At 36.8% G+C, this 19568-nt stretch overlaps 1 protein-coding gene across 16 annotated transcripts in view; it reads right to left on the reverse strand.

Moving 5' to 3' along the window:
• SORBS2 (sorbin and SH3 domain containing 2) overlaps positions 1-19568 on the reverse strand; it is a 187472-nt gene that overhangs the window by 126487 nt on the left and 41417 nt on the right. For all 16 annotated transcript variants that reach the window (XM_069788410.1, XM_069788463.1, XM_069788454.1 and 13 more), the window contains one exon: positions 17789-17916. The gene's annotated coding sequence lies outside the window, so the exon portion shown is untranslated. The remainder of the gene's footprint in view (positions 1-17788; positions 17917-19568) is intronic.

Consider the following 19568-nt stretch of genomic DNA (forward strand, 5'->3'; position numbering starts at 1 on the left):
TGCTGTCTTAATTGGCACTAATTGGTGGCCCCAGCATGGGAGGAATTTGCATGCTTGTCTAGATAAAGTTTCCCCTGAAACACACTCCATAGCATGTCATTCCAAGGGAGAGGCATCCTATGCTTCTGTGACTTCTGGTGCTGCCTGAGATAACTTTTATTTTGGGGACTCAATCCTGTTCCCTTTGAAGAGGGTATATTTCACACATTTTCCTCCAGCCAACCAAGGAAGAAAAATCAGAGGCAAACATTCCTCCCTCAAGCTGAGCCCATAGATCAAAATTAGAATCTAAGCAGTTATGTGAAGTAATACTGGTAAGAATGAGTGGTTAAAACTAGTTTAAACTGAACATTCTAAATTGTTTCATCAGATGCCTGCAGGAATTCTGATTTATTTTAACGCATGCATCTAGCAATTCCAGAAACACAGCACATTTCAGCAGTATTGCCAATATCAGCTATTTAGGCAAAAGCAGTTAAAAATTTCAAAATAAAAATTTAAAAATAAGTTTAAATGAAATACTGTATCTTCTGTATCTAGAGCCAACCTAACTTCTGATTAGGGGAAAACTGGAATGTCTTTTCAAGCTTTGGCTAGATATTTCAAATCTAAACAAAGCTGAAATTCTCAGATAATACCAGGAGATATAGAAGTGAGACTTCATGGGACACAAATAGACACTTGTGCACGAAATGACAAGAGATGGCAACAGAGACTAAGGTCTGGATTCATTGCGTTTATTTAAACTCGAAGAATTTCCTTAGGAACTCCTATTTACTTGAGCAAGTCATACAGGCACTTTCAAGGAGTGATTAAGCCCATTCCATATCAAATTTCCTTCTGTGTGAGCTGCTGTTGACTACGTATGGAATCCCAATTCTGCACATTAGTGAAGAGCCTAAAGTTCAGTGAGTCCAACCTGAGTCTTGCTTAAATACTGAATTTCAGGTGTACAATTTTAAAAACATTACTTCACAGGATTCTCAGTCCCTTTTCAAGAAGCATCTCTGCTCATTGCAATGGTTTGAGTTGCAGGCTTTAATGCTTTTGAAATTCCTATTGTTCATGTGCCCCAAGCCTGAATGCATATTATCATTATAATCTGATTCTTGAAGAGTTTACATTTCTTTGAAGGGTTAATATAATAGGTTTCAAGTTCCTACATCACTTAAATACTGCCAGAAGATTTCCTTTAGGAGAATTTGAAGTCTTGGCCTTAGTTCTCCCTGAACACCTGTGCTTTTCTAACAGACAGTAAAAAATATTTCACAATGACAGCATCTACCTCCCTATTTCACTTTCCCTGACAGACTGTTGCTTTTAACAGTAATCCACTACATTACTGGTTTTTTTTTTTTCTTTCGACAGGAACGCTGGACATAGGTAAATGCTAAGCTAGCTTGCATTGCATAGGAGAATCCAGATGCATTTGCCTCCTTGTGTGCAGGGTATATGGTTATTTTGTGTGTGTACAGCTCAACTGTAGTAGGACTACACATCTAAGACGTAGTACAGCTTTCAGAGCTGTGAATTCTGGTACGAACAAGAGCTCAGAACACAAGCATAATGACTGAAATTCATATGGGAAGGTGTTTTGCTAATAAACAGTAACAATCTGAAAAAAACATCTCTAATAAAAAAGAATTCATAAGGTAGAAGCTATTACATCAGTAGAGCTGCTGCACTTGACACGTGAAATATGGTATTAAAATAAAAAAGTAATGACAGTAATTATTAGTACTTACAAAACCAAGATGAGGAAAGGAGGGATGTAATTAATTTTTAGCCTTTAAGACACATGATCTAACAAAAAATAAATCTTCAATTTCATGAGGTGGTGCATTTTTTTTTTTTTATTTTTTTTTTTTTTTTTTTTTTTTAAGAGAGTGGCTGAGACCATCTCTTGGACAATAGTGTAAGTAAGTGTAGGTGTTTATATGCTGGAACATGTAAGAAAATAGGCCTCCCCTAGGATATTCACAAGGTAGGTGTCTACACTAGAACATTGCAATTTTTTTTGTCTTTGTTCTCCAAAATTGAAAATTAAAGCTACTTTTCACTAAAAAAAAAACCAAACCCAAACCAAAAACAAACCTTCACAACAACTAACAGCTTGATACCACAATGAACTCTGAGCCCATCCCCTCTTGCCAGATACACCTGAGCTCCTGACGGAATACAAACCACCATGGATACTGTCCTGTGCAGAACTTAAAAGAAACAAGCAGGAACAACACCGGAGGAATTCCCTTCACTGTCTTTAGTACCATATTGTGGTTTAACAAAATCAACATTGCCAAACTCCTTCTACTTTGCTGGTTTTCAGATGTTTTACATTATTAATACATTTTCAGTATGTATTTTCTTCTGTCATTGCTCATGTTAAGTCTTTCACCTACTGCAGAACATGTCAGATTTCCTACTTACTGCATCAAAGTTTCTAAACTCACCAGGACTGAAGTCTGCAGCAGAAAACACTACTATGATTAATATCAGTAAGTAAATTCAGCACGCATAGTACAAGTCTAAAAAGTTTTGATTTTTAGTATCTGACACTATTTTAAAGGTAATTTGTGAAGTCAATATATGAAGTCACTTTAATGTTTAATGAACATGCTAGAGTACAGTAAAATTCGAGATGTACCCAATTTCTATAAGGGATCCCAAAAAGGGATAAGAAAGGGATCCCCAAAAGGCCACATAAGCTACGGATATTTTACATTCTAGGAACACTCTTGATTTTTAAAACTCCAGTGCAAAATTATCAAAACAGTACTTTGGATCTGTTTGTTCTCCAGTTTTTGCTGCATAGTAAAATTTAGTTTGGGGTTTGAAATGTACTGCTATGTCAGGGTTTTTTTAATTTCATATTTAACCCATTCTACTTTTTAGGGTGGTAGAAGGCATGGTGGTGTTTGTTTGTTTTTTAAACAAAACAATGGCTAAGTTACTATTGCGTTAGTGAGCTACATATCAAGAAACTATACAGCTGAAGATATACAGCTGAAGACTGTTTTTGCATAACTATTTTATGATTTGCTACAAAAGCTGGCTAAAACTTTGTTGTTAAGGAAGCAGCATAAGAATGATCACATTTATGACTAAATAGCAGCCTTGTAACTAATGTAGTATATGGGGTAGTATACAGTTGTCTTGACAGAACAATGAATGGATACTTATCTCTGCTCAGGGGACTGGGAAACCTGACAATTATCTGTTACCTAGTGCAATGAATATCCCATTGCTTACGACATGTCTACTATTTTTTAATGTGCAGTGATGTAAAATTACTGTCTAGACCAGGTTTTCTTCCCATCATATTAGTTCACTGAGAGTTCACCTGAGCAGCTTAAAGAAGGCACTTTATATTAAACACAATGGCTTTGATCACTCTTAATTTACAATTACAGCAGAAAAAACAGGGCACTTCAACAATGTGAGATGATGTAGTTTATTTGGGGGACTTCTCTACTTATTCCAGTGTGCTTTTTATTGATTTTCTGTAATCCTGTATCTTGTGACTGCTTTTATCTGTGCACTGCTCTTGTGCTGCCTGTGCTGAAACAGAGAAAGGAGTTGTGCTGGCAATTTTATTTATGTGTAGGTCACGAAGTAGAGGTCATCAGCACCCAACTAGATCCCAATTGAAGGGAACAAAGGAATAAACGCACCCTATATAAAACCAACTTACTGTATATTTCCTTAAATACAGTCCTTTGGGAAAAAAATTCTCCCAGCAGAAGAAAAAGAGATATGGTTAAATAATGGCCTCATTTTGGCAGAAGAACTACTGAAGAGTGTCTGCCGCCTTTGTCATTCCAATCCCAGTGCTAGAGTTCATCACCTTCTTAACTGGTGTAACATAACTTTTTATGAAATCATGTTATGAACTTATCACTGAAATGAGCTGCATTCAAAGTACTACACAAGCAGTTACACTGTGCAAACCAGCTTTTACTTATAAAACTTTAGCAACGTTAAGAATGATTACTTTTGAAACATGACTGAAAAATTTGGAGGAAAGGGGAAGATTCAGATACAGCTTTGGCAGGAGAGAAAAATAAAATATAACCTTTTAACAGGCTTAAAAAAAAAAAACCACAGAACAAACCACAACAAAAAACAAACAACAAAAAGCCCCCCAAACACTAGTCTGGGACTAATTGAAAGTCATTAATGACTTCAGGTGAGGGGGACTCCACAGCTCAAGAAGAGTGAAGAGCCTGGCCTCCAAGTTACTGGGTCTCTACAGCACAGGGCATATTCTCCATGAAATGCCCTGGTCCCCAGGTCATCCAGACATGGGCAAACGGAGGGACAAGGCAGGTCCCACCACTATGGCTACAGATCCATGTGCCAGCTATGAAGCACCTCATGCAGTACCCTGCCCCACAGCGTAGAAAAACCCTCTCAGATTGAAGAAGGTGTCCAAGTAGTAAAGATGTCCAGATAGTAAAACATACAAGGAAACTACTTTGCACAGGTGCAAGGAAGTTTCATATTGCATATTTTAACTTCACATCATTGCTTGGGCCCAGGCAAACATGGTATTTTCTGCATGACAGTCATGGTAACGTATACCACATAACAGTGATTTCTTTGAATCTTCAACTCATCTGTTCTTTCTCAGGTAAAGTGAAAAAAAGGTTTGTGTGGGCCATGCAGTGACATGAAAGGAAGTAACTCAGGCTAACTTTTGGTGAGGACAGATAGTTTCCCCAAGTTTCGTCCCTGTCTATGGAAAGAGACAAACAAAGCTTTCTTCAGAGGGCAACCACGGACAAACATCAAAACCTGCCTCGCCCTTTGACAACACTGTTCTTTCACATGTTAAAGCAGCCACTGAGAACAGCCCAAGTAGGCTAAAGTTCTCATTTGTTAATACCACCCTTATCTTCTGCTATAAAATTTAACAGTATGAAGTACTTCTAAAATGCTACTGGAATCTATTTTTTATTCCTCAGGAAGCAGATTGTGTTAAAGTGTACATCTCTGAGGATTCTTACAATGAACCCTCCATGGTGTATACACATGATTAAAACTGCTGATCTGAAACTACTAGGGTATATTAAATCTGAAGGCTGTGAACAAAACAGTCATTTTCTCATTTCCTACAAAGGTTACCAAGGACACGTCACCCAGTTCTAAAGTTGGTTTAACTCAATGTAGGATCCTGCCTTCACCATGGGAAAAGTGCATCTCCTTTCCCTGTCGCTTCTGCTTCCCCTGTGTCAGGTCTACTGATCACTTGATGTGGGATGAGTTGGACTCATCTACTGGTCCAAATAAGAACTAATCCTGCAAGTAAGACCAAAAACTAAACACCCATTTTCTCATACACATTTTCAGTTAGATAAGTGTTATACTGACTTGACAAAAATGTGAAAATGCGGGCATAGTTGGCCTGCAGTTCATATGGACTTCACACATAAGCCAGTCATTTTCAAAGACTAGAAGTTCACTATATCTCCAGCCTAATGTACTTAATCACACCACTGAAAGCAAGCAACTAGTCAGATGAGCTTGTCTGAGACCTCCAAATCAGCTGTCATCTAGTATTTCTGTCTAGGTCAGAAGGACTTCATTATTGCAAAGAGCTGGCAAGCTAAGGAAGCCTAGGAAGGACAACTGATTAGCCACCTAAGTTGCTTCACAGTGACATACCACTGAATAAATTCTGAAAGATAGTTTTCCTTAATATACCAAATAATACCATCTCCTGCCAGAATATTCTAATATTTTTTCTAATATAATGCTCTGTAGCTTTGTAGTTTCAAACAAACAGTAATAAAGGTGACAAATTCTGTTCTTAGCTATTCAACCTTTACGCTGCTCTAGACACTAACTTCAATAATATTCCTACTGCTCTGTAACAGCAAAAGGAGGAAATTGAGAAACAGGCAGAAAAGTGAATGAGGGTATTTAAATAAATTCTTACATTAGGAACAGGGCCAAACTACATTATTCAGTCATAGGCAAGAAAATCCACCTGGCACTTCCAAAGCAGAATGGTCTGTCCATTTATTACAAAGACTATGCTCTGTATGAAAAGGGCAGCATGAAGCACAAAACAGTAACAGTTTTAAAAACTGTTTTCACTGTTGGTATTGACTGAAGATGCCTCATCACTGCATTAAAGCTACACCCAATCTCTAAAATACGGTAACAAGAAACCTAACAAGTTACCAAATAAGGTCCAATTTAAAAGCTAACTTGAAATTAAGCTGCAGAGTTAGCAGTAAGGAATGAGTTCAAGTATGCCACCTGGTCAAAACAGAACAAATTCCCCACAAAGACTATTTTAATTCCCAGTATTAAATATCTGCCAACGTGAAAGGCAATACTGTTGAAAAATAAATATTGACTAATATAGGGTCAGTTTTTCTAGACTGAGTATCAGGACACCCACAGCACAGTACACAAACATGGCAGAAAATCAAAATACTGCACCTGCAAGAATCAAGCTTTAACTGACAAAGTCTACTTTGCAACTGTGTCTCTATTCATCCAAGTATCCCTGAAACATCTGACAAATTCCTTCTGAGATGAGATACCATGTCCACCATAAGGTGAAAACCACCTTATTTTCAGAAAAGCCCTCTGTGCTGAAGGCAGAGGGAGTGGGGTGGGGCAGGCAGGCAATGGAATAAAAAAAAAAAAAACCAACCAACCAACCCCACACTGCATCAATACTATGAGAATCTCTTTAGCACGTACAGAGGCTTGTGTTCACGTACAGACGTAAATGTCCATTTGACAATCACTGAAATATTTGGACCATTAGGAGGTTTGAAACAAGTTCCTGCTTCCTTCCTTTCCTTCAATTAGGCTTTCCCCACACATGACAAACTTCACCCTTTACGCCCACTGATGGCTTTGTAGGACTTGCTGTTGGTATTGCTACAAGGTTACCTTTGAGCATACACTAGTATCCTGAGGCACACCAGCCGCTAGCTGCCACCACAACCGCAGAGGGAGCTGCCTTTTCCTCACCTCTGCAGAGCAGCTTGCAGTGTCCCAGCGTTGTCCAAGGCACAGCTCTGGGAAGCCACTCTGAAGCTTTCAGGCTGACAGGCAGAACATCAGCACAGAAAAACAGATGCCTGTACCAAAGGTCTTACGAAGCTAATAAAGTTCTCCATGCTTTCAGGCAATGCAATTGCATTCTGGCAATTAATGAGCAGAATATTTGATGGTACCATGACAGTGTAGTTTAATATTTCTTAGGGCAGGCTCCCATTACAGAAACAATAGATTATGCCAAAATTAAAGATGATTTAGCCCAAAACCTCAAATAGTCTAAGATACAGAAACATCCTCTGCCACAAAAGCAGCTAAAGTTTCTTAGTCTTGATCAACATTCGTCCTACTTCATAACCTCATCGGTATCAATCAAGTCTGTCAAATCACACAAGTACAGGGGACAATTTTTCTCAACGTTGACTCTATTTTTAATAAAGATTTAAGTTCTTACAGGACCCTCTTGTTACAAATATAGATATTTCAAAAGACTCTGAATCCACCTTTATTTTGATAATAAGTACATGTAATTTTTAGATTACAGATTTCTGCAGAAAGCAGATTTTGCACTTACGTATTTTCCTTCACAAACAGAACAGAATTAATGTATCAGATGAACAAAAAGAACAGACACAGCTTCTAAAAAATTATCTGCTAATAAGCAGTATCGCCAGCTTTCTTCATTAGCCAGTTCAAGTAGTAGAGACAATGCATATTTAGACAACCTGACCTACAACAGGTTAAGTTTATTGTCCTTCCTACCACCTCTCCAGTGATAATCCAACAGTGGTAGAAATGAACTACTAGCTAAGTATACCATTGCCAAATGAAAGATTTGGGATCTAGCTCCCTACTCACCTGGTTCTGCAACACTCTACCACATTTAAATAAAGCAGCTAATAGTAACACCTCTGGTAAAATTCTTTATTAGAAGAGTAGATTTTTCTTCTGAGTTACAAGAAAACTGTTTTTCACTGGAATCTTAGTAGGCAGGCACAGCAAATATGAAAGTGAAGGAAACCCTTTAAAAGATCAAAAGAATGCTAAACATGCCCTCACTGCCAGTTGAATTGCAAAAATCCAATTATTAACAAGCAAAGATCTATGGTAGGCTTTCTTGGCAGGTAATGTACTTGTAACCCAAGGACTGAAACTGTCACTGAACATTGACCAATAATGGTAATATGTTGCGAGAAAATTATGAAGTCAGCACTAAAGTTAGGGCACTGACTTGCCTCTAGACTGGGAATTCTAGAGACATAGTTTGACCTCTCAAGGCCCTCAGCATAAACACAAAGAACAAAGTATCAATCTTGCAATACCCACCTGCAATACAGATGAGTAAGCATGCATTAGAGTAACAATATTTTAATAGTGGAAATATTCCTCACCTTCATCAGTAGTTAGAAAAAAATAATGATTTAGGGAAGATTTTTTTAGTTTTATATTTCACCCTCATGACTGATTTTCTATTTCCTTTACTTGTCTAGCTATCATATCAATGGAATGATAAACACTGTCCAAACAGCTGAGCCTTTACCACATGCCCTCAAATAGTTCTGTCTTGTTATGACTCCAGCTAGTCAAGTTATTTTCAGCAAAGGTCATCAAGTTCTGGAGTCCACTGGAAAGAAGGAAAAACAAAAAATCCCAGTATTTGTCAGTTTTATATCTATTGCAGCTGTCAAGGCAAATTATTCTAAAAAGGTATTTGATAAGCAGCCTGAATTGAAGTGTCAAGATAACCCCATTCTTATGAAGAAATAGATTTTTTGTTGTTGTTTTTGTTGTTATAGCTTGTTGTCCTTTTCTCTTCCTATAAATCCATATCAATAGCTAAATCTATACCCTAATTCAGAAATCAGGTAATTCTCATGCAGCTCATTATGGTCAGAAATAAGCCTATTTACAAAAATCCAAAGACATCTGGTTCAAAAGGAGGTCTTTATATTGCAGATTTTGAGGTATGACACATCAGCTCAATTCTCCATACTCTGACTGTACCTACACACCTCTTCCAATTGTGTGCAAATCCAGTGTGAAGCTTTACTCAATCACAATTAGTCCAACACGTGTCTTGTAAATGTACACTTGGATTTTGAAATGTAATTATGCCTCATACATTGCCTGGGAAAAAAAAAAATTAAGTGCTGTATTTATTCCACATAAAATGTTTGGAATGAATAGTAAAAACAAAACCATCCTAGCTACACTTGATAAATATACCTTGGGCTGACCCTGTAGGGATGGAGGGAGAGAGTAGTTCAAATTCCTTGCTTATTCCAGACACATAAGAGGCCACAGCCAGACTGGAACACCATGAGGGCTCATCTCAGGAGATACTGCTTTGCCAGCAGAGAAATGCCTGTGTCAAATGGACTAAACCATTTAACTGACTTCACGTACACCAAATTGCTATGCTATCGTAAACCATGTGTGATCATTACTTGCCTGGACTACACTGAAACTAGCAACCTAGGCCTATATATGCTATTAACTATTTTTTGGCCTGATCACTTCCCCACACATTGTTTACAATCAAAACATTTATTAATTAAAATGCAGCAATCTATGGTTAGTAATTCCCTTGGTGTCTAATTCAAAGTAACATGATTTGTCATTCCTTGCTTCTTCAATATGGAATAGAACAATTCTACCATACGGTACATGCAAATGCTATACAGGAAATAATCACACAATGACTTTTACCAGTATCAGTGTGAAAGGCAATGGTACTTAGCCAATAACAGCATAAAATGGAAGAAGCTGTCAAAGAACCGACTGAAAAACTAAGGTTTGACATGTCACAGTTCATGTTAGTAGCACAGCGATATCTGAAGGGCCAAGCCAGCTACCATGGTCTAAACTGAATGGTTGTCTTACACTGAACTTTGAGCTTGTTTTCTTTCTTTGTCCACTTGCCCAAAGCAGGACAGTGATTTGCATGGTTACGCTAGCAATCTTGATATTGATTGCTAGCACTAGTAGCTCTCAGTGCCAGGGCTACTACCGCTGCTTCATTATACTTGGTACTGTCCAAACAAGAGCATACCAGTTTTCTTTGTTCATCACCTTTATAGCAGTGACAGATAGGATTGACTTGTCCTTAATTGTGTATTACTACAATTTTCCAGGGATAATTTCTATCAGTTTCATAAAAGGGATATGAAAATTTCTGTATCATTTTAATAACTATGCCAGAATCAATGCATTTCTATTGACTTAGAAGTGCATTTAGTAGATATTATCATGATTACTCATTACACAATTCAAGGAAAGGTTAATCCATGCAATCGTCGTCGTCCCCCCCCCCAACCTGAGGAAGACAGTTACTGCTGTGAATTTTCAGAAAGGAATTTACAAGGATTAAGTGTTACCCTGTGTAACTCATGCAATGGAACATGAAAGTTATTCACAGCAATTGTTATCACTGTGTAACTTCACAACAGAGAAAGAACTATACATCAAACATGCCTGCTTAAGATACTGTAGTTACAGAAGGAAAACAGGAAGGTTATGGCCACAGAAAGGTTATTACACACAGAAAGGTTATTGCCAGAAAAATCAGTGAATAGATGAAGTGCACGCACTTCATGCGGGATATTGTGTTTTTAATTCTGTTGAGATTTCCTCTTCTGTTGTAGAACCCAGCCTACCACTACTGCGCATGACAACACACTTGGATGTAACAACTTACATGTAACTAAAATGGATGCATGAGAGCACCAAGTGTGAAACTGAAAGGGGGAGGACATGAACAAAAAACTGAGTATAAGAACTCCATCAGTTCAACAAAGCACAAAGTATCATTCAGTGCCTACTATGCCAGAACCAGAGGTGTTACTTATGAAGGATCCAGGTTTTTAAATTTATTAAGTGGTTCATTCCAATATTATTACAGTTGTACAACAGATGGGAAAGATGTTCTCTTTGCAGAAAGAGACATTTTAAAACCTGCCTCATTTCTATTTGGTGAGGAGCATGTGATCAAGGAAAGTGCATCTTTGACTGCACAAACAAAAATAATCCAGAAACCTCAACAGAGCAACAAATTTAGAATTTCTTAATCAATCTAAACTTTTTTCTCAATCTAAATATGGCAATTTATGCAAAAGTCTAAAAATAGTATTTTGAGTTCATACAAAACAAGGGAATAACATTTAAAATAACTTAAAACATTTAACACTACCTATCACCTACTGTGATTCTCTTCCAACAAACATTTTGTCCATGTCCTATTGATTTTGCCAGTGTTTATTCATCCTCAAAGATCAGACTGAACATTGGGTCGTGTAATTTATGACCAGATAGGTAGAGAGTTTGCACAGTTTGTAACGCTGAATACTCAAGTGTTCTGCATGTGCATAGTAGGAGCTGTTTGTGACAGTTCAATAGGCCCAGACATGTACATGAATCTTTTAAAGCCTTAAGAATAAGAACCACCTTTGTCCATGTCACTCTGGTTTGCCAGATAATGGACAGACAAATTATTAAATTCAATGAATAAACATCTTGTAATAAGTAGTTCAACCAGCTGACTCAAAGGTCTTTCAAACTTGCACTGTTGTGTCTGCTGGCCTGTAAAGGACTTACTCAAAGGAGCCCAAATTTCCACTGGAAACAGTTCTCCAACTCTAAATAAACATTTTGTATATTTATAACTATAGTATATATAAAGTATATAACTGTTGCTAGGAGTATGAGAAACTTCAAAATTTAGAGCTTTATTTTGATACTACCGCTTTTCATTCTACCTGGACCCCATGAATACAAAGATCTGAAAATTTAACAAAAGCATGCTCCTTACCAGTGTCCTATAATAACAGTATTCTCAATCTGAATTAAGTTGACAGGCTTTGTTCAAATTCTAATTAGAAGTCAGCTCTTGGTTCATTTCAGCTGTTCTACCCATTCCTTATTACTACTATATATATATATTAATACATATCTAGACAGACACAAATGTTTCTTGACCAATAATTTGGTTTTACAAACAAATATTTGGCACATCTCACTACAGAAATCCAGGCATTGTAAGTCATTTGGATGAGAATTCCAAGATCACAGGAAGACAGATCAACACCATGCTGACCTGCCGCCTGTCACTTAAGTGTTTTGCTAGAAAACCACCATGCAGTCAGCTGCTACAAAGCAAGAAACCACACAATTATTCCAAGTCAGTGGATTTACGTTTATGCTATTTACATAAAGGAGGGAAATCCAGATGGGGTGGGGAGGCCAATGTGTAGCAACCTTTGCCACTAGCATATACAAACTTCACAGGACATCAAGTTCTGGAGTGCAAAGTAATTCATTACAGCCCATTTGTGTACATCTATACACTCTTAAGAAATTAAGACGTGTTTGCATAGTTACATTTTTTTGAGCCTTTGAACCCTAAACTTTTTTTTTTTTAAATGGGCAGTTGATGATGGTGCTTTTCAGAAGCATCACCCTTAAGACAAAATTGAATTCCAGTTCAAACAGTAGATTAAACTGGACATCTGTTCAATTTTAATAAAGCATCTTTCATTTCATGCAAATCCATTACTGTAAAATGCTGTGTGTCAATGTACTGCTGTTAGCTACTCCAAGAGGCATCAGTATGAAGCGGTGACCTAGCTTTAAACGCTCAGTTCTTACATTGCAGGTAAGCTTCTAGGAACCTGCCAGCAGATACAGTTGGGACATACTTTAAGCAAGATTTTTGAAAAGCTGTCAATATTAGCATAATTTTGCTTCCAGCAGTCTAATGTCATTTTTAATCACTGTTTCTGTCACAGGCAAAAGCAGAGTCTTTCAGTACATCAGAATGTCTCCAGACTTTAAGACATTGCATCTAAGTTTTTTGTGTAAGGCACACATTTCATAACCTCATTTTTAACAAAGTCTTACATAAGTTTTATTCTCACTTTCAAACTGTTACTTTAGGCCTGAACTGTAACATTGAAAAAATGAGCCATCAGCTTCCCTTTTCAGCACTGGAAAGCTTTGTGCAGGACCTGGAGGAGAAGTAGAAACAAAACAGTGATTTTGCACTGTTTGGAGATCCAATGGACCTCTGACAGCAAGTTCCAACTGCCTTTATTTGGCTAACCATCAATGTGGAAAGATCAGCTAGCCAATTCTATATATTGAAGGCTATGAAAACTATTGAAGAATTCCTTCTACTGATAAGAATTCAACTGCACTGAAAGACTAAGCATTATCAAGACTGAAGAACTGGCTCTCCAAATCAACTGTCCCTTCACATGCGCAACATAGCTTATCTTGCCATTCTTGCCTCCTGTGCTTCCTTCCCTCCCAGGAAGTAAATAAGGCAATAGTATCTTCTTAGATATATACTATTTATCCTCACTGCTCTCACTTCTACTTCCTTTGACTTTGGAGAAGAAATCCGCTGCTTTCCAGAACATCCAGAGACCTGATAGAGATTCAGGGTCACACATACAATTCTGCTGCATCCAGTTGCACCTCACCTCTTAGTTCACTTATATCTATTGAGATGAATTACACAAGCGAGTGAATCCTACAACAGTGTCTCATGGAGAACTTCCAAAGTTGACAGGCTTCTTGCACACGGGAACTTGTTGCTCACACTTTTAGCTTCAAAAGGATGGAGCCGCTACTACATTTGTTACCCGTTGGTTTTGCACAAACTAGGGAAGATATGCACGTTAAGAGTCTCCTTTGCACCAAGTTAGTTCCTTTTTAAATGCATTTATACTAAATGATTTTTTTAATAGGGAACAAAAAAACGTTTCTGTAGAACAAGCCATTAGCAGTCTCAAGTGTGGAAGCAGCCTAAGTGCTCAAGTTGCCTCCAGCAGTAAAGATGGCACAGCCTTCTAAACAGCATTAAACATTTAGGGACCTAAGCTACTAATGAAACATACTAATTCTTAAGCCACTAATATACGGACGTAAATGCAGTCTTACATACAAACATAAGCAGGTAACACCTTATGCGAGCCACCCTGAAAACAGATTAAAGCATACTTATTAGCTATATGGTTAAGTGCTTACTTAGGACGAGACAGTGCATAAGCATGCTTTTCTCTTAAGTACAAGTGCACAGGTGGCTAAACAGGAAAATTCTCTACTACATAACATGCAACTTTATTAACAAATCAGTATTTTTCAAACTCAAACACAAGTTAGAGTCAAATGAAACTCAAAACTCAAGGCAGAAGTGAAAATTAAACTACTCCTGTATGTTTCATATGCAAAAAAATCTGATTTTGACTGTCAACTTTTACTTTTTTCTTTTCTTTTTTCTTTTTTTTTTTTTTTTTTTGAGATGGAAAAGGAATACTTTTGAGGTTGCAGAATCTGAAAAACATTTATCTCAAAAGACAGGGCTTTTTTTTTTAGAAAGGTTAAGCAACTAAAAGCTTGGACATTACAGCTAAAATTAGTAATCCTGACAGAAGATGCTCATTGCTATACTTGATTATTAATAAAGTGATTTAATTTTACCCTCTTCCCTGAAACCACAGGCTAATGATGAAGAGCAGAGGCTACTGTGAGAATCTGGGAATCCTGCCAGTTCCTAGTTCATTTGGATCTATCAAAAGGTCAAGTACAGCCTAAGCACCAGAGCCAATAAAGAGGCATTGCCATCTTTCATTACTGCAGACAGGAGCTAACCAGGATGCCATAAAAATCCACCCCTCTAAAGCAGCTAGTTATATACAGAATCACATCATAAACTTTTTCCAGAGCTATCTATTGCCACCTGAGAATAGCACATGGCCAAGTAAATCCAGTGCAGACACAACTCATAGGTCTCGCAAAGAATACACATCCTCTCAGCACCTCCAGTTTGGTATCTCCCCAATCTGAGGCTAATGCAAGGAAGAGGCACCTGCATGATGGCCTTTCACTCAGATTAATTTCCTCTATCACCAGCTCTTAGTCTCCAGTTTTCAAAACACCTTTTTCTTCTCCAGCATTGTCACATATTAAACCCATGCAGTTTCAGCATACTATGATCTGCTGATATAATCCAGTCACTTTGGAATTCTGCTCGTGGATCAGAAGCCTGTACAGAATCCCATACAGAACAGATACCATAGAACCCTATTGCTATCAGTAAGTGAACTGAACTTAGACCACACAGTGGAAGCAACACTGACACATTGTGACTAAATGGCATATTAATTTAAGATCTTTACGAGCATGAAACTTTTGACAAGAAATCAAAGCTATCACAATCTATTGTTTCTCAAAGTAACAGTTCAGTAATATACATTGTTTTGAAAACACTTTAAGTTCCAAGAAGGAAACATTTTCTGAGACACTCTGATCAAATAATTCCATCATAAAATGCTTATAGATACACTTTCCTCCCACCCCTCTATCTGGGCTCACAAGGACAATAAGGAGGGGGCACGTCAATGTAACCTAAATTGTTCCAAGCCAGCCTTTATTCTTCACACGCAAATAATTATAAACAATGGTGTTAGGCCATTCCAGACTTAATGGGTTCCCTGGGACCATATCATTAAGTAAAATGGAAAATCCAAATAAGAAAGTTGATTTTTTTCAGTGTATTTGACACCACCTTTGGGAAGTGAACAAAGACACACTGTCAAAAGCAGAAATGTGCACAAAATGTTACCGTTTGTTGCCCATGAATGCAGAGGTATACTTACTTAACGAAAGAAATTCCACTGCTCTCCTGAGATTTCCTCCCTCTAGTTGAATTTAGTGCCAAGTTCACTCAGCTAAAGTTTGGGTTGTGTTAGCATGCCAGATGCAAGTTCCTGTAAGTCAGGTCTGTTAGTCAAAAATTATGTGCCAAGCAAAAACTTGGTCTTACATAGTAACCTAAAAGTCACATCAATTAAAAAATGACCATCAACAGACCATCCTTGGCCCTTACTTTACACAATTCAAGCACTGCTTTTAATTGAAAATACTTGATAAATAAAAACATTTACCTATTGTGCAGCCTAATTTTGTGTAATTTCTTTTCCAGCTATGTCTTTTGTACATGTTAAGAGATCACAAATTTCTACATTGCTCAGTGACTACAGTATGGCCTCTGAAGTGTCTTAAGTTCCTTCAGAAGCTTCAGCTTCTTCTGAAGTAACACTCAGGTGACAAATTCTTTTCATATGAAAACCATCAATGTAAGACAAGTATTCACTAGAACGTGGTCAAAAGAACTTAGGAATTACAAGGACAGGTCCTGGCAGGACCAGGGAAGCAGCTTTGTATGTGACAGCAAGACAGGAATAGGGAAGATCTTAAACCAAGAGGAATATAATTTAATTAAAAATGAGAGGGGAAAAAGAATAGAAGCTGTCTCATTTGAAACAAAGTATGCCTGGTACCAAAATTTCCATAGTTTCAAGTGGATATGTACATTACATTACACTACCAATATCTGCTACTATAAGGAAGAACAAGCAGAATTAGATCCATGACTCTCAAATACCAGAACAAAACATTAGTGCAAACACTACAACTGAACCAGACTTGGGTTTATTTTTTTCTGAAAAACTGTTAAAGAAAATTTGTGTTGGTTTTAATTTTTTAACACAAAATTTTATATTTTTAACAAAAAGATATGCTGTATGAAATGTATACATAGACTTCAGATTTTCTCTTTTTATCCAAAAATAAGCTGGAAAGCTTCTTACTAAAACTTAAATGAATTGGAAAGCCCCCAAACAGCTTTTATGTAAAAGCACTGATCTATTTTTTTCCTATGAAAATATAATTCATAAATACTGCTTTACATTAAATACACAACTACTTTTAAATATGATGTGGGTTTTCAATATATTTTTTAAATAAACTAACATTAGGGCTACAGCAAAGTCTGCAAAATGAACTATGCAGAAACAGGGCATGCAGTGTGTAAGTACACAGTAATTGTGGTAAGCCAAAGTGCCACAGCATATGTGATCAGATGGACTAGATATATCTAGGTTGTCATTTAATGTTAGCCAATTGCTTAGAAAAGCCACACCACTGAGCAAAAAAATTTTTCGCTTGTCCGAGATTTTCTTCATTTTAATTGCAATAAAAAATAAAAATAGAAGGTAGAGGACAAAACTTTCTTTTGTTTGGGTTATACTCAGTTAACACTTCATAAAAAAAATATATTTGTTTCAAGCAGTACAATCAAACCTGAAAAAACTCTGTAAGCCACAAATATCTCTAATAGAACTGTTACAGAATTATATTATCAAATTAAAGACTACTGACCAGTATGCTTACTGTCCTATGAAACAGGCACATCACCAAGAAAAATATGCCATTGCATCAATAACATGAACCTATTTTATCCACACAAGATGAAATCAGCAAGCAATGAGACATGAATGAATTGCTGGGAAAGTTTATTTTTAAACACTGACTTGACACAGAATATACTCTGCAATACAATCTCTGACGTTAATTCATTAAATTCAGAACATTCAAACAGGTAAATAATTTCAAGACAGAACAATCACCAGTTTTGCTTTAAAACATTTAATGATTTCATTACAGCAAACTAAGAACAAACTACTACATAAACAATTAAACCCCCACTTATACCAAAGTACCATAGAGAATCATAGGTCCTATTCTGAAGTTTGTAAAAGCAGCACAGTAATGCCTTTGCAAATTAGTCTTCATACTTCATACAGAGCATGTAGCAGAACTACTAGCAAAACAGAAGCTGGTTTTCTCTGAACACTAATTAGAAACTCAAGAATGCAAGTCATAAGGGCAGGAAGACAGACAAATCCTTAAGAAAAATATGACTTACCAGACAGACAAGTTTAGCTGTGTCTCAAATGCAGAGGAAGTAAGAAATTTCTGTGTATGTAGATCTTGTTTATTTAGCCCTTTATGAAGGTTTCTCTCAAGAAATTACTTTAACTTGCATGCAAGAGTCTGCAAAAGAAAAGAGAAAGAATCTGAGCTGCTGGCTGATGTTTATTCTAAGAACATTTGAGCTATTTTCAGCAGCAATGGGCTTGCCTACAATCAAAATGAAAATGCAATACAGAATAACCAGGCTCTCAACCCAAGCTAAAAAAAAAAAAATAAAAAAAAAATCAGGAAATCCATAGCAAAAAACTTTGTTCGCTGTCCAAATTTTTATTTAAAGAAACAGAAAGAGCAGGGAACAACCACTGTGGATGGTGAACAAAAAAATACTTTTAAAAGGAAATCTGGGACCTTGAAGACTATTACCTGTAGCTCAGGAAATGAACCACCATGGATTTTTTTTTTTTATGTGAAAACCACATTTTGAGTTTGGTCATCTCTAAAGATGCTTTGCCTTCTTTACACAAGGGCTCATCTGAGATGGAAGTATTTCTATTCGCATTTAAGTGCATCCTGTCTGGCTGGTATACACATCTTAGCACAGGACAAATCAGTTTACCAAGACTGAAGCCAGTAGTTTGTTTCTAGTTTGCATCTTAAGTTTCCAGTTTCAGCACCAGTGCTGTTTTGGATGCTTAGTGACCTGAAGCTGCTGGCACTCCATTTTTTCTACCAGGACCATTCAGTGACATGATAAAGATCTCACTGCCCTCTTCTGCCACATCCCCAACCAGCCAGCTTACCCTCCCATAATGTAAAAATACTGGGAGACGTAAAGTACAAATACAAATTAATGACTACAGAAAAAAACCCCAAAACATCTTGATGGGTACATAACAGCTAATTACTTTGAAGTTTCACACAACACAGGTAAACTAAGTCAGTGAAAAAACACCATTGTTGTTTAACTTTTTGCAGCTTCTTTTGGTACAGGAAGAAGCTTCCAAGATGTCCCTCTATATATCTCAGCAATTCTGACAGACACAACTTACTTTGCTTTACCATAACAACTTTTCATACATGTCCACATAGTTAGGCACTGCCACTGAAAAACTTGTTACTTTTATTCAAGGAAATGTTATGAGATTTGAAGTTACTCTCTACTCAAAACCTTAAACAGGCTGGTGTGAGAAAATTAGAAAATGTTTCAGTATCTATTAGATTTCCAATTAAGGCTACTTAAGCACAGTCATCTGAAAATGTTTTAGAATGCCATGGGTCACCTTAATTTCTAATTTATTTGTGAACAGTAACTATTTGAAAGGTATACTGACACATGAAACAGGATGCCAGACACACAGGCTATTTAGTAAACCATTAAAATAGTAAAGCAATGCTCACTTAAAAACAAACAAAAAGCATATTTGTTCCTGAAGACTCATATAAAAATCATTGCTATAATACACTTACAACAATAATGAAAAAGCTGCCGAGTATGAAAATATAGCACAAATTCTTTCTGGATAGCTCAAAAACATCCCTTCCATTTGATCCCAACTATTTTTAATATTACTGTAGTTAAAAGTAGCTACAACAAAAAAACACAATTCCACAAACTCTAAATACCAACCCATTAAATTAATCATTATTGCTGCTTCATTCCAAATGCCTAGTTTAGGACTATTATTTTACCACAAAACTAGTTCACAGACATTAAAAACCTCAGTTTATATTTAACTTGAGATCCATGAATAAAGAGATTTAAGGACTCCCAT

Source organism: Haliaeetus albicilla, chromosome 1 (genome assembly GCF_947461875.1).
Source record: "Haliaeetus albicilla chromosome 1, bHalAlb1.1, whole genome shotgun sequence".
Lineage (NCBI taxonomy): Eukaryota > Metazoa > Chordata > Aves > Accipitriformes > Accipitridae > Haliaeetus > Haliaeetus albicilla.